Source organism: Chiloscyllium plagiosum, unplaced genomic scaffold (genome assembly GCF_037043375.1).
Source record: "Chiloscyllium plagiosum isolate Xiang-an unplaced genomic scaffold, Cpla_swu_hap1 HiC_scaffold_27, whole genome shotgun sequence".
Classification (NCBI taxonomy): domain Eukaryota; kingdom Metazoa; phylum Chordata; class Chondrichthyes; order Orectolobiformes; family Hemiscylliidae; genus Chiloscyllium; species Chiloscyllium plagiosum.
Genome location: NW_028270165.1, coordinates 13,480,451 through 13,496,558, shown reverse-complemented (window position 1 = coordinate 13,496,558; position 16,108 = coordinate 13,480,451). Strand labels below are relative to the sequence as shown.

Here is a 16,108-nt window from a genome sequence, read left to right as displayed (position 1 = left end):
TTTCCTCCAGCATTTATAGTGGTTTGTCTCTGCCACTTACGGTTGTCAGTTCCAACTGTCTGCTGCAGTGGCCGGTATATTGGGTCCAGGTCAATGTGTTTGTTGATAGAATCTGTGGATGAGTGCCATGCCAGAGAACAGCCAGGGAATTCCTAGAGGCATGGCCTCTAGGCATTTTTCCAGCGCCACATTTTTCAACTCTGATTTCTGGGACAAGGTGTGTGGTATGGCAGGGGGGGGGGGGGGGGGGAATAAAGAAACTGGTGAAGTTTACATTGATCCCATGTAGTTAGTGGGTCCCAAGGCAGAAGACGAGGTGTTCTTCCTACAAGTGTCAGGTAGCTAGAGCTGGAAGGGGGAGGCAGCAGAGTACTTGCGTGTCCTTGACAGATTGGAAGGGGAAGTTAAAGCGTTCAGAAACAAGGCAGTGGGGTCGTTTCGTTTTGGCGTCCCAGAGCTGTTCCCTGAAATGTTCTGCAAGTTGGTGTCTAGTCTCCCAATATGGCAGAGACCACATCGAGAGCAAGGGACACATAAATAAATCTTATAAACAAATTGTACAAATTTTAGCCTGCCAGGGTTATTTTCTTCAATTAAGTCAAAGAAAATTTTAATTAAATTGGGTGACTACATGAAATGGTTTGTTGGTCAGACTCAAATGAGACAATGCCATGAATATCAGTGAACTGCTTTTTTTGTCAGAACCACAAGTTCTTGATTTATTTTCACAACTTACTGATATTCACATCTGCACATTCAATGTCAAACTCTGACATCAGAAATGACATGACACCATTAATTGTTTCTTACAATAATCCAACAAACAAATTAATAACACACAGTGAATACCAAGTCTCATTAATATGAAATTAAATTTGACCAAATAAAATGTAAAATCAAATGGGAGATAACAAAAGGGGGAAGGGCAGAAGGCAAGAAATGCAGCATCATAGAAGGTGCTCCTCCAGGGAGTGTGTTTTACCTACAACTGTTCAATATAAACAAACACTCTGACATGACCCTCCGGTTTTAATGTAAACCATAGCCCCATACAGTAGGTACCATTTAAATAAGTTAATAGATACAAGCCTTGAGCAAATCCAGCCTCCAGCCGGACCCCCCGCTTCTTGGAGCTCGGACCTTCCTCCAGCTCCGGGGGGTTGTTGAGCTCCTGGGATCCGGCCGCCGCCGAAGAAGCCGCGGGCGCCGGCTCTCTCTCCTCCACCGCCGACATTTTTAATTTGTTTTCTCGTTCACCCGGTAACCGTCACCTCCCCCTTCCCGGGCCCCGGGAATTATACACAAATAAACAATAAACCCCACCGGGGACTGTCTCCTTTTATTCACAACTTTTGTTTGAAAAGTTCCGACTTTAATTTGAAATGTATTTTAAAGGTATTTTCTGAGGTAAACGATGCCTGTCTGCCCCCTCCCTCCGTCAGAAACCACCCGCTGAGTCGATGAGAAAACCGCAGCCTTGCGCCACCATCTTTGTTTTTCTTCTTCTTACCGTCTCCTCCTTCAGTGACGCTCGTCATCCGCGTCCCCTCCAATCAGAGCGCACCTTACTCCACCTGACCAATGGCAGCTGGCATTCCGTGTCGTGTTGGTCCAACCTTCTGTAATCTCTCTCTCCGATTAGTCGGTACCGACCACAAGCTTTGGGATTGGTTGGGAATTTCACAACCACGTCAGTGTATCCGCCCTTTTCATTCCCGTTCATTCATTCAACAGCAGATGACCCAATTTACTGCAACGGGCTGTGGGGCTATAGCGGTAGTGTCACATATTCAGGGGGAAGATGTGATTTTTAACGTTATCAACCAATTCAACTCTGGCACCTCCACATCCATTCATTCAACCGAAGAGGGCTCAATTTAGTGTAATGGGCTCTGAGGGTATAATATTTGTATCCCATGTTGAGAAGGAACCTCTGCCCATTCATTCAATAGAAGAAGGCCTATTTGCTGCAGAGGTTTTTTTTTATGGCGCAGTGGTAGTGTCCCTATCTTCGAGCCCTGAAATCCCACAGCTATGAGGATGCGTAATAACAAATTTTTTAGTCATAAGTCACATGACACCAGGTTATAGTCCAGCAGGTTTGTTTGGAGGGGATCTTACAGAAATATATTAAATTATGAAAGAAATAGAAGTATGATGTTGCATTGGTAGGTGAGCCTGGGATAAGAGCACATGGCCTCAAGATTAGAGGAAGCAGGTTTAAAACTGAACTGAGAAGAAACTTCTTCACCCAGAGGGTTGTTAATCTATGGAATTCCTTGCCCAGGGAAGTATTTGACATTACTTCAGCAATCACTAGAATCAGTAGATATGTTTTTGAAAAATAAAAGAATTAAGGATGTGGTGAAAACACAGATAAGTGCAGCATAGTCCACGAAAAGATTAGTCATGATCTTATTGAGTGGTGGAGCAGACTCGAAGGGCCGGAAGGCTGACTCTTGCTCCTAGTTCTTATGCTCTTATGTTGAAATCACAAGCTTTTGGAGTGTAGTCACTTCAGCAGATGAAGTCATGAAAAAACAAGTGCAGGAAAGAGAATTTGGATAAATGAAAGACAGAGCATCTCAACGGTCAATTCCTTACTCCCATTCCTATTTCTGATTATCTTACTAGACAGCAAGTTGTGTTTTCCAAACATTAATTTTATTTCCATTGTTTAAAATCAAATATTTAAGATGAACAGTTTGTTTTTCGTCACTTGGACACACTGTGAATATCATAAACCCTCTCATGAGATATCATAGGAACAATTCATAAACTAGATTTGTCACTGAGTCACTCAAGGAGATATAGAAAGGAGAAAAAATCCCAACATGTGCAGGATGCTAACGAAAAGTTAGCAACCTGAAATGGTAACAGGAGCAAGTGAACAGCCCCAATCAGGAAACTCATATTAGATTAGATTACTTACAGTGTGGAAACAGGCCCTTCGGCCCAACAAGTCCACACCGCCCCGCCGAAGCGCAACCCACCCATATCCCTACATCTACCCCTTACCTAACACGACGGGCAATTTAGTATGGCCAATTCACCTGACCTGCACATCTTTGGACTGTGGGAGGAAACCGGAGCACCCGGAGGAAACCCATGCAGACACGGGGAGAACATGCAAACTCCACACAGTCAGTCGCCTGAGGCGGGAATTGAACCCGGATCTCCACTGTGCCACCGTGCCGCCCACCGTGCTAACCACTGTGCCACCGTGCCGCCCACTACAGTACCTTGTACTTTTCTTCACTGAACACTGCAATTGCTTTCCTTTTCAGTTTAATGATCCATAATTGAATCTGACTCCAACACACTCTCTGGCAGACAGTTCCAGAGGTCAAAGTAATTTCAATCAATCATTAACGAAGTTAGTTTTGGATCCATCCCAAAGACAATTCCGGTGGACATTTGCTTCCAAACATTTACAGTAAGTTCTTGGTATGGACACATTTCCAACTTAGTAGGTTTATTCCAGTTTTATAACATGTTGGGGTGGCACACTGCTCAGCATTGCTACCTCACAGCATAAGGGACCCAGGTTCAATTCCAGCCTCAGGTAACTGTGTGGAATTTGCATGTTTTCCCTGTCTGCACAGGTTTCCTTCCACTGTCTAAAGAGGGGCTTCGGTACATCCGTGTGGACCTCCTCCAATTAACTGAGGGCAATGGGGCACTGTGAGGATCAACAGATCAGACAGTCAGTCAGCAACTTCTCTCCGGGAGACTTGTCTCAAGAAAGGCAGCGGTTTCTTATCTCATCCATTCTCCTATACTCCACAAACTCCACACCGACAGTCGCCCCAAGGGTGGAATTGATCCTTGGTTCCTGGTGCCATGAGGCAGTGCTAATCACTGAGTCACAATGCCACCCCTGAGCCGTGAGGTTGCAGTCCAATGGAAAACAAATACAGTGCACCAACTCTCCCACTGCACCCACTGTCAGGAGAATCAGTCCTGGGGGGGACTCATGGCAATGTCAGCGTTGGAATCTGATTGTTGTGAGCGCTGGTGCCCCCGCTGGTGCTTCCGCAAGTTGCGGGAAAATGTAAACCTCTTCCCGCACTCAGGGCAGCTGAAGGGCCTCTCCCCGGTGTGAACTCGCTGGTGCTTCAGCAGGGCAGAGGAATCACTGAAGGCCTTCCTGCACTCGGGGCAGCTGAATGGCCTCTCCCCCGTGTGGACCCGCCGGTGGGTCAGCAGTGTGGAGGAGCGGGTAAAGCCCTTCCCGCACTCGGGGCAGGAGAACGGCTTCTCACCAGTGTGGACGCGCCGGTGCCGAAGCAGGGCAGAGGAATTGCTGAAGGCCTTCCCGCACTCGGGACAACTGAATGGCCTCTCCCCTGTGTGGACTCGCCGGTGGGCCACGAGGTTAGAGGAAACAGCAAAACCCTTCCCGCACTCTGGGCAGGAGAACGGTCTCTCGCAGGTGTGGATCCGCTGGTGGGTCAGCAGGTTGGAGGGCTGGGTAAAGCACTTTCCGCACTGGAGGCAGGAGAAGGGCCTCTCCCCAGTGTGGACCCGCTGGTGCCTCAGCAGGTGGGAAGACCTGAAGGCCATCCTGCACTCTGGGCAGCTAAAGGGCTTCTCACCCGTGTGGACCCGCAGATGGGTCAGCAGAGCAGAAGAGCGGGTGAAGCCCTTCCTGCACTCAGGGCACGAGTACGCTCTTTTCCCCGTGTGGACCCACTGGTGCCTCAGCAGGGTAGAGGAATCACTGAAGGCCTTCCCGCACTCAGGGCAGCTGAATGGCCTTTCCCCTCTGTGGACCCGTTGGTGTTTCAGCAGGTCCGAGGATTTGCTGAAGGCCTTCCCACATTCAGAGCAAGGGAAGGGCCTCTCCCCAGCGTGGACGCGCTGGTGGGCCAGCAGGTGGGAGGAGTAGGTGAAGCCCTTCCCACACTCAGGGCAGGAGAATGGCTTCTCCCCAGTGTGGACTCGGCGGTGGTCCAGCAGGCGGGAGGAGCAAGTAAAGCCTTTCCCGCACTCGGGGCAGGAGAATGGCCTTTCCCCAGTGTGACTTCGCCGATGAATCTCCAGGACAGATGGGGCATGGAAGCCTCTCCCGCAGTCGCAACACTTCCATGGTTTCTCCACGGTGTGGGATTCCTCTGGTTTCACCATGGCCGCAGCTACAGCCCCTGCCCACAGTAAATTCCTTTTTCCTGGCTGTATAACTGTTTCAGGCTTTACACACAGTGCGCTGTAACAGTAGAGACTCTCATCCAGTCCCACTAATGCTGAAAATGGTCTGAAACAGGAACCAAAATGTTTTGCTCCTTCTCACAGAATCATAGTTCAAAATCGTTGAGGTCCCGATGGATTGAGTGACTGTCAGACATTGATGTGAAAGTGGGGACTGTAGACGCTGGAGAGGAGTTGAAAAGTGCGGTGCCGGAACAGCACAGCAGTTCAGGCAGCATCCAAACAGCAGGAGAATCAACGATTCAGGCATAGGCCCTTCATCTGTTGATTTTTAAACTTCAGTCTTCAGATCTTCAAATACTCTGGAAAAAGAGATTACAAAAGTCATCACGGTCAGTCCAGGGTAGAAATTCAGAACAAGCTACTCCACTTTCTGCAGAACATTTTTTTTCTTTTGCTGTTCCACAAAATTGAAAGCATCCCACTCTCTCTCTCTTCCTCCATTCTCACTCCCTCAAATTAATTCTCCTGAAGTTGCTGATTCAGGATCTTACAGGGACAGAAAAAGCAAAAAACGTCAGGACTGACACCTTCGAATTTTGGATAACACCACGTGAAAATTAATATCTTTCAGGATATTGGGATATTGCTGAGAGTGAGCAAGTCTGATTTTGGGAAGCAAAACAAGTGTAAATTCAGGTTGAACCTGCAATACAGCTTCTTGATAAAAAAAAGACATGAATTGGTTCTCGTCCCTGTGGTGGTGGTGGTACGTGGTGGGTGGAATGTGACATCAAGGCATTGACACAGACAACCCGAGAGAAACTAAACATACAGACATGGCAAATGTTAGTGGCAAGCCAGAGTCAGATCTACAGCACAGAAACAGTCCCTTCGGGCCAACCAGATATCCTAGCCTCATCTAGTCCCATTTACCAGCACTTGGCCCATATCCCTCTAAATCTTTCCTATTCATATACCTATCCAGATGCCTTTTAAATGTCATAGCTGTATCAACATCCACCACTTCCTCTGGCAGCTCATTCCTTACACACACCACCCTCTGCATGAAAAGGTTACTCCTTAGGACCCTTTTAAATCTTGCCCTCCTCCACCCTAAACCTTTTACCCTCTAGTTCTGGACTCTCTCACCCAGGGAAATGTCCTTGTCTATTTACCCTATCCATGCCTCTCATGATTTTATTATTGACTCTCAGTCACCCCTCAGCCTCTGATGCACGAGGAAAAACAGCCCAGCCCATTCAGCTCAAACCCTGGCAACATCCTTTTAAACGCGTTCTGAACCCTTTCATGTTTCACAACATCATTCTGATAGGAGCGAGACCAGAATTGCACACAATATTCCAAAAGTGGTCTACCCAATGTCCTGTACAGCCACAACACAACTTCCCAACTCTTATTCTCAGTCAGAGGATTGGGAAAGTTTTCAAAACCCACAAAAGACAGCCAGGAAAGAATGCAGGGACAAACCAAATTTCAGGGTTAGCTTGGAAGCATCAATGAGAAATCGGCGGACTGGGTTTATTGGGTATCCGTTCTTGAGTACGTATACATATTTCTCTTCTGCTCTTCGCAGTTCCTCTGTGCTGCAATGTGTGGTGGCTCGTTGAAATAATCTCCTGATGCATCTTCGTTTGTGGGCGTTGGGATGATTGCTTCTGTAGTTAGGTATTTGGTCCGTGTGTATTGTTTCTTGTAGACGCTAGTGTGAAGTTCCCCATTGACTGTTCGCTCTACTGTGACATCTAGGAAATGGCACTTTGTTGTTGTTCTCCTCCTCTTCAAACTAGGAGCCCCCCGCCCGCCTCAGGCACATAGTCTCACTACCCGGAACACCACCAATATACAGACTAGTCAAAAACCTCCAGTGAAGACTAAAACACCAAGTCGAAGATTCATGCCACTCCATTCACTCTACCCAAGAATTCCTGAACACCAAAGACACCAAGATAGAACAGGATGAAATTATGCTGTCCTTTGACATAACAGCCCCGTTCACATCCATTAACATCAACGTGGCCAAAGAAACACTGACTACACTACAAGAACCACCAAAGACACAAACACCAAACAGCACCAACTTCATCAGCAAAGATAACATTGTCAAGCTTGTGGACCCGTATCTTATTACCCACTTCACATTCAATAACAAGACCTACAAACAAATCAACAGAACACCCATGAGACCACCAATATCAAGGTTCCTAGCAGAAGCAATAATGCAGAGACTCGAACAAACAGCCCTCTCAATGCTCCAACCCAAATTTTGGGTCCGCCACAGTGATGACACCTTTGTCATCAGAAAATGAAACAAATTAGAAGAAACCTACAACACCATCAACAATATCCTTACTGGCATAAAATTCACAAAAGAGGAGAACAACAACAAAGTGCCATTCCTAGATGTCAGTAGAGCGAACAGTCAATAGGGAACTTCAGACTAACGTCTACAGGAAAACAACATACACAGACCCAAGTACCTAATGCAGAAGCAAATCATCCCAAACGAATCTGCATCAGAACACTATTTCAACGAGCCACTACACACTGCACCACCCAGAAACTACGAAGAGCAGAAGATAAATACTTATACAACATATTCAAGAAGAACGGTACCCAATAAACCCTGTCCGCTGATTTCTCAACAACAAACTCAAAGCAGACACATGCGCAGAAACCCTAGCCACATTACCTTCCATCAAAGACATCTGTGAAATGATGTCCGGACAACTCAAACCTCTCCACATCATGGTAGCCCACAAATCTACCAACACACTTAAGCAGCAGCTAATGAACCTGAAAAAACAAATGTTATTTACAAATTACCATGCAAGGAAGTATAGACATGGATTCTGCCCCCATAGTTCTCGGTGGCAAGAAATTCTGGGATGAGATAAGGAAGATTTTTTTCAGTCATAAAGAGCTGACTCTGTGGAACTCATTGCCACTGAAATGAGGAAAGTAACTGAGTGCTTTTAAAACAGATAAAGATAGGCTCTTGATTAGTAAGGAAATCAAGGAGGATGCAGGAGAATGGGGTTGAAAAACATTGGCCATGATCGAATGGTGGAGCAGACTCAACAAGTCGAATGGACTGGTTCTGCTTCTGTATCTTATGGATCTGTAACCACAAAGATCTGACTTAATTTTCACTACTTTTACTGTGTTCCTGTCGTATTTATGGCAAGCATGTGGCAATACGTTGTAGATGTGCAGGTTAGGTGAATTGGCCATGCTAAATTGCCCATAGTGTTAGGTGCAGGGGTATATGTAGGGGAATGGGTCTGGGTGGGTGCGCTTCGGCGGGTCGGTGTGGACTTGTTGGGCCGAAGGGCCTGTTTCCACACTGTAAGTAATCTAATCTAAAAAAAAAATTTCTCAAGCTAGATCTTCTAATTTCATATCAAATATTGATAATTGGAGCTAATATTAGAGAGAGTAAAGGTGCTTATTTCTTGGATAAATAAACCCGTCATGCATTTTAAGCTTAAACCTTGCATACTTGCGAAATTAGAGTTGCCATTTTGCCCGCTGTCATCAAATCTCCAATAATACTTCCCTTTTACTTGATAACCCATTTTGGGAAATAATGAACATAACTGAGGTTGTGTTTTATGCAAGCGCTTTAAGCTTTTGATATAATGATTTTAAGCCATCTACACAGAGTGTGATTGAATTTCTAAACTTAAGTAACAGCCTTAAAGTATTGTTATTTGTGTCACTCACATAACTGTAATTTAACTAAATATTGAATTAAACTTATTGAAAAGAACATACTTGCTGAATTAGAGTCAGCATTGTTTTCATTGCTTTGTCCATTATTCCCTTTCACCTCATTACCTATTTTAGAGAAAGAAAAATATTGCATATGTTTGAACATTTACTTTTTTTGGCAATATTTTAAAATGAAGAAAGCAGTTCAGTCAACTTCAATCTTCATCCGGTCACTTTTTAGAAAAGGTTTTGAGCACAGTTATAAAATAATAATGCAAGGTTACCTAATTTGCAGCATTGCTGGAGACAGATTTAATAGTACAAGAAGTTATGATCTCCATTCAGTAATGTCTCGATTTGAACATAGTTTAAGTTAAGCTAAGGGTGTTGCAGGAATTGAAGTCATTGTGAAAATGTTACCAGGGAAAACATTGGATAAAAAAAAATTCTGGTTTGAGTTTCTTCTTTGGGTATAAACAGATACTGGATCCAAGTGTCCTCCCAATCTTCTTAAAATATCCCACAAAATAAACACATAGCAACCTAAATAAATCAGGCCCAAAAGAAATTCAGAACCCACACTAATATATGGCAAGGAGGAAAGTTTTAGACTACAGGGCAATAAAGATGGGTTGGTCAGATGGGCAGAACAATGACAGATGGAGTTCAATCCTGAAAAGATTGAGATGGTACATTTCAGGAGGATCAACAGGCAAGGGAGTACATGATGAATCACAAGAACTTAGAATGTACTGAAGATCAGAAAAAGGTATATGTGTTCATAGATTCTTGAAGGCAACAGGACATGTGGATGAAATGGTTAAGGCGGCAGATGAAATACTTGCCCTCAATAGTTAAGGCATTGAACATGAGAGCCAGGAGATCATGATGGAACTGTACAAGACATTCGTTGGGCCACAGCTGGAGTACTGGATCTGGTCGTCACATTATTAGAAGGATGTGATGGCACTAGAAAGGGTGCAGAAAGGAATACTAACCCAGGGTGGTGCATGTTGGTGGGTTTCAGCTATGAGAGTGATTAGATCAGCTGAGGGTATTTTTTTTAGAGCAGAGAAGGCTGGGTGAGGACCTGTTTGTACAGATAAAACACTTAGGGTCTAGATAGGAAGAAACTTTTCCCCTTGGTGGACGGCTTCAGCAATTAGGGGGCATAGATTTAAGGAAAGAGATAGGATATTTTAATGGAATTTAAGGAACAATATCACCTAGAATGTGCTGGAGATGGATGAATTTACTTATGGGAAGAATTGGTTTGTTTGAAGGGATGGATATAATGAAATAAAACTAGTTCAGAAGATCATTATAATGTGCTAAGAAAAAGAACTGGAGGTAGACCTCCAATCGTGGAAATAATCTAAAGAAGTTTCACTGTCCCATCTGAGAAAAACAATTCTGCTAAACTTCTCAAACGAACCTGAACATGTGTCAGAACTTGTTTGTTTAAAATTAATTGAATCTATTTCAAGTATTTAGGAAAATGAGAATCATCTTTAATATTGGCCCTATTGGCTGCAACCAAAAGTGATAGGAAGCTTTTTCAGTTTCATTGAAATGGAGCTATCAGAGATATTGGCTCATGAGAAGAACAGAAGAGGGTTGTTTGAGCTTATTGAGCAGTTTGTAGACTCAAACAAGGATCCAGAAAACAATTTTCTGTGGCACAGAAGCAAGGACAATTAACAAGGATTGATGTTGGTACTGTGTGTCCAAGTGTCTCAGTCTTCAAAGTTCTAGATAAGTTAAACTTCTGAAAAATTGAAGGTGTCAAAGGAAGATCAGTGGGGAATCAAGGGTTTTGGGGAAAAGGCAGGAAAATGGAATTGAGGGTTATCAGATCAGACATGATCTCACTGAATGGTGGAGCAGAATGGCCAATACTGCTATTTCTTGCGGTAAATCGATCTGGGTGTTGATAAATGCTTTTGTGTGATTTTTCTTTGTAGTCAGCAACATTTTGTATTTGGAAGAAATTGGCTTTTGTGTTGGATCTCAAACAACGCTTGAGGCTCCACTGAGGGTTGTTTAGCAACTGAGGTTACATATCATCATCATCAAGTTAAATCAAAATAAGCAGCAAAATATATGGTAAAACTGTAGGTGTGATTGCTGAAGGCCAAATAAAACATTTTCAGTCGCAAAAATGTCTTTACTCCATAATGTTTCATTTTACATGCAGTCAGCGACAACCAATCAAGGTGTCGCAGAGTAAAGTTAGGTCTCACCAAGACAGCTGACATGTCCATACAATACTGTTGTAGCGCTCTTTAACCACAGGGTATATACTAGTGATTCATTTATTTTGCACTTTCCCCAACATCCCAAATTAGGTTGAGGTTTGTGACAGCATCCTGATTGGAAGCCCGATGTAACGTGCTCAGATTCTGCTGCAGGAGTGTGATGTGTTAAATTCCCAATGATTTTCAAAAAAAAGAGTGAAAGGCAGTGGTTGCATGTGTTGACAGCACAGGTATTATTTATTTTGGCTTTGAGATAGGGAACAACCATCACCTCCTAAATTGTGTTTTGTTTGCACAGCAACTTTGAGTATGAAAAGCATTCTATTTTTAGACAGCCTAAATGCATACATCGTTTCTTATCAGCGTACCTTAAAATCAACATTAAAAAGCACAAACAATTCATTTTCACTATAAATTACATATTTTAAAATCAAATATTGCAAGACGTACAAACACATCAAGAAGTCAAAATTTGTGAAGAAAGCACATCTTTCTGACAGTTCAGACAGGGAAAAACTTTGTTCTTGTGGTGGTCAGTGGAGGCTTACTCGATCAAATATTAACTCCCAGTGTATCTCACATAGATGCTGTATAAATCAAGATCTTATTGATCACTGTTGACAAAATTAAACCTATTGACCTGACTCTTTACAAAATAAGAACAGATTTTAGTACATAACATTTTCCCATAATACAGACATTTGCGGTAGTGCAGTTATGTGAAAAGAAACCTGCGTTGTTAATTTAGTTTGTTGCTCCAATTCATAAATGTTTTTATTTATTTTGAAAAATCAACCCTTCCACTCTTTCTAAAGGTACATGACACTTTAATTTTCTTTTCTTTGCCAATTTTCTTTCACAATAAAAGCATTCACTTTTTTGGCATTGGGTGGGGGAGCTCTGCCAGCTGCCAATTTCTTCCTGAAATTGTTTCACTTGACATGAGTCTTGCCAATAAATGACAGCAACAGCAGCAGCTAATACTGATGATAAAATTTCAACAAAAGTATACCAAGGTGCTTCACATTATGTATCACCCAAGCTGGAGAAATGTGAGGATCTCCTTCTCGGCCTTCCCCCTCAGCTGAGGTGTGGTGACCCTCAAGATAAACCACCACCAGCCATCTCTAATGAGAGAGAACAGTCTAATCCTCTGGGAAGACTGTGATGAATGTGTTTAAAGTTGAAAGACTGTTGAAATACAAGTGGTTAGCACTGCTGCCTCACAGCACCAGGGACCCGGGTTCAATCCCATCCTGGGGCGACTGTCTGTGTGGAATGTGCACAATCTCCCAGTGTCTGTGTTGGTTTCCTCCGGATGCTCCGGTTTCCTCCCACAATCCAAAGATATGCAGGCGAAGTGAATTGGACATGCTAAAATTGCCCATAGTGGTACATAAGTCAGGGGTAATTGTACAGGAATGGGCTTGGCTGGCATACTCTCTACAGGGTCGGTATGGAGCTGTTGGGCCAAAGGGCATATTCCCACACATAGGGATTCTATGACTGTAACAAACACTACATCTGACAAACAGGAATAAAACTAGCCACCAGGATATATGAATATCAACTAGCCACAAAAACACATGCTCCACTATCACTAGTATCTTTACATACAGACAAAGGAGGACACCATGTTGACTGGGACCATACATCCATCCTATGACAAGCCACCATCCAATAAGCCAACCAGAAACACACACAAGAATTCCTTGGAACATGTCATTCCAACTGGAAATCTATTGATTTGGACCCCATCTACCATGCTCTGAGAAAAATAACGGAAATGATATCACCCATCCTAAAACCAAAAGACATAAATAGAAAGCAGGACATAATACCAGTGCTTCACTCGACTCACTGATGACGTTACCTAGTATGGTGATGAAACATCTGAAAATGATGTTCCAGCTCAGCGAGCAAACTTACATCCAGAATGAGAAAATCCTAGTTGACACAAAGGCTGCCACAAAGTTGGAATTCTCTCCCAGAAATGACAGTTGATGGTGCCCACACCAACATGAATGCTCGCGCTCCCCGCCCCAAGACAACATGCGTCTTACCCTCACGAATATGGCGACCAGTTGCCCCCAGAGGTCCTTCCCCAAGCAAAGTAAACACTGGGCCTGTGGAGCTTTTATTCGCAGCCTCAGGCCTCCCCTAGGACTTTATAAATCTCCAGTCTCCCTCCTCCCGCAGTTCCCAATCCTCCCCTGTCTCACTGTCTCCTCTCGGTAAAAATAATGACTGCAGATGCTGGAAATCAGAGTCTAGATTAGAATGGTGCTGGAAAAACACAGCAGTTCAGGCTGCATCCGAGGAGCAGTAAAATCGACATTTCGGGCAAAAGCCCTTCATCAGGAATACAGGCAGAGATCCTGAAGGGTGGAGAGATAAATGAGAGTAGGGTGGGGGTGGGGAGAAAGTAACAGAGTACAATAGGTGAGTGGGGGTGGGAAGAAGGTGATAGGTATGGGGGAGGGGGTGTTGGAGTGGATAGGTGGAAAAGAAGATAGGTCGGTAGGACAAGTCATGGGGACAGTGCTAAGCTGGAAGTTTGGAAGTGGGGTGAGGTGGAGGAAGGGGAAATGAGGAAATTGTTGAAGTCCACATTGATGCCCTGGGGTTGAAGTGTTCCAAGGCTGAAGATGAGGTGTTCTTCCTCCAGGCATCTGGTGGTGAAGGAGCAGTGGTGAAGGACGCCCAGGACCTCCATGTCCTCGGCAGAGTGGGAGGGGGAGTTGAAATGTTGGGCCACAGGGCGGTGTGGTTGATTGGTGCGGGTGTCCCAGAGGTGTTACCTAATGGCTCTGCTAGGAGGCGTCCAGTCTCCACATCTGGAGCAACGGATACAATAAATGATATTGGTGGATGTGCAGGCAAAACTTTGACGGATGTGGAAGGCTCCTTTAGGAGGGAGGTGGTGAGGGAGGTGTGGACGCAGGCTTTGCAATTCCTGCGGTGGCAGGGGAAGGTGCCAGGATGGGAGGGTGGGTTGTAGGGGGGCAAGGACCTGACCAGGTAGTCACAGAGGGAACGGTCGTTGCGGAAGGTGGAAAGGGATGGGGAGGGAAATATATCCCTGGTGGTGGGGTCTGTTTGGAGGTGGCGGAAATGTCGGCGGATGATTTGGTTTAAGCGAAGGTTGGTAGGGTGGAAGGTGAGCACCAGGGGCGTTCTATCCTTGTTACGGTTTGAGGGGTGGGGTCTGAGGGCGGAGGTGCGGGATGTGGACAAGATGCTTTGGAGGGCATCTTTAACCATGTGGGAAGGGAAATTGCAGTATCTTAAGGAGGAGGCCATCTGGTGTGTTCTGTGGTGGAACTGGTCCTCCTGGGAGCAGATACGGCGGAGGTAAAGGAATAGGAAATACGGGATGGCATTTTTGTAGGAGGTAGGGTGGGAAGAGATGTAATCCAGGTAGCTGTGGGAGTCGGTGGGTTTATAAAACGCCGGTGTCAAGTCGGTCGTTATTAATGGAGATGTAGAGATCCAGTAAGGGGAGGGAGGTGTCAGATGGTCGAGGTAAATTTAAGGTCAGGATGGAATGTGTCAGTGAAGTTTGCTCAACCTCCTCGCGGGTGCACGAGATGGCGCCAATGCAGTCATGAATGTAGCGGAGAAAGAGGTGGGGAGTGGTGCCGGTTTAATTACGGAAGATGGACTGTTCTACGTAGCCAACAAAGATACAGGCATAGCTGGGGCCCATACGGGTGCCCATGGCTGTCCCTTTGGTCTGGAGGAAGTGGGAGGATTCGAAGGAGAAATTGTTAAAGGTGAGGACCAGTTCAGCCAGATGAATGAGAGAGTTGGGGACGTCGGGAGAGGCAGAAACGGAGGGCTTGGAGGCCCTGGTCATGGCGGATGGAGGTGTAGAGGGATTGGGTATCCATGGTGAAGATGAGGCGTTGGGGGCTGGGGAAACGGAAGTCTTGGAGGAGGTGGAGGACGTGGGTGGTGTCTCGAACGTATGTGGGGAGTTCCTGGACTCGGGGGGAATAGGACAGTGTCGAGGTAGGTACTCACTGTCCCCTCTCCCCGGGCGCTCAGGCCTGGCGACCTCTCCGGGATGTTTCCGAAACCTGTTTCTGTTCTGAAGGAGGATCACTGGACCCGTAACGTTCCCTCAGATTCTCTTGACACATGCAGCCAGGGCTGCTCAGCTTTTCCAGCGGGTCCTGTTCTTGTTCCTTAAGCCACCGGCGCCATTCCTCTCCCACTCAGTAACACTGCCTTTGTCTCGCTACATGATCTACACTGCACATGCGCCAACTCACCAGGGGCTGGGTGACCAGACCGTGACGGCACCCCGCGTGTAGTGGGCGCGGTTCGACGAGGCATCCAACCAATCGGAGACAATGGGGGCGGGGCGAATGTGTTCCCTGCTCCCCTCGCCAGCCACCTGAAAGGTGGCTTTTTCTTTAAGTTTTAAAGTTGTTTTAAACATTTTCAGTCTTTTCCGAAATGTTATTCCAGACCTCGAAGGCTGAAACATTGGAAAACTTGCAAACATAAAACGAAGGGATACTAAAAAAAATGAATAAAGATAAATTAAGAAAGAAACCTTGCGCAAAATATCAAAAAGAATAGCAAAAGCTTCTGTTGGCATGCTAAAGGGAACAGAGTCGCTATGGTCCCTTGGAAAATGAAACCAGTGAGTTAATAGGAGGAACACTGAAATGGCAGAGATGCTAAGTCAATCCTTTTCCTCAGTTTTCAAGCTGGAGGACAATAGTACCTATTGGAACGGGCAAGTCAGAGGTGATAGAAAGGATAGAACTTAAACAATCAACGTTGAGAGGGAAAAGGTTACACAGCAAACTATTAGGATTGAGGGCAGACAAGTCCCCTGGGCCTGACGGCCTACATGCCAGGGTACTAGATAGACTTTAGTAAGGCGTTTGACAAGATTCCCCAAGGGAGACAGATTCACAAGATTAGATATCATGGAATACAGGGAGAAC

The 16,108-nt window shown here is 45.2% G+C and overlaps 1 long non-coding RNA gene across 2 annotated transcripts; it reads right to left on the bottom strand.

The window, feature by feature from the left end:
* Nucleotides 1–5,419: 5,419 nt before the first annotated feature.
* Nucleotides 5,420–15,732, bottom strand: LOC148143167 (uncharacterized). Of its 2 annotated transcripts, none has more exons than XR_015751128.1 (3): nt 15,171–15,732; nt 8,950–9,012; nt 5,420–5,513 (listed from the first exon to the last, which is right to left on the bottom strand). It is a non-coding gene; the product is annotated as an uncharacterized LOC148143167 (long non-coding RNA). The 2 variants fall into 2 exon arrangements; XR_015751127.1 differs by lacking the exon at nt 15,171–15,732 and adding an exon at nt 13,018–13,837.
* Between the last annotated feature and the right edge of the window lie 376 nt (nt 15,733–16,108).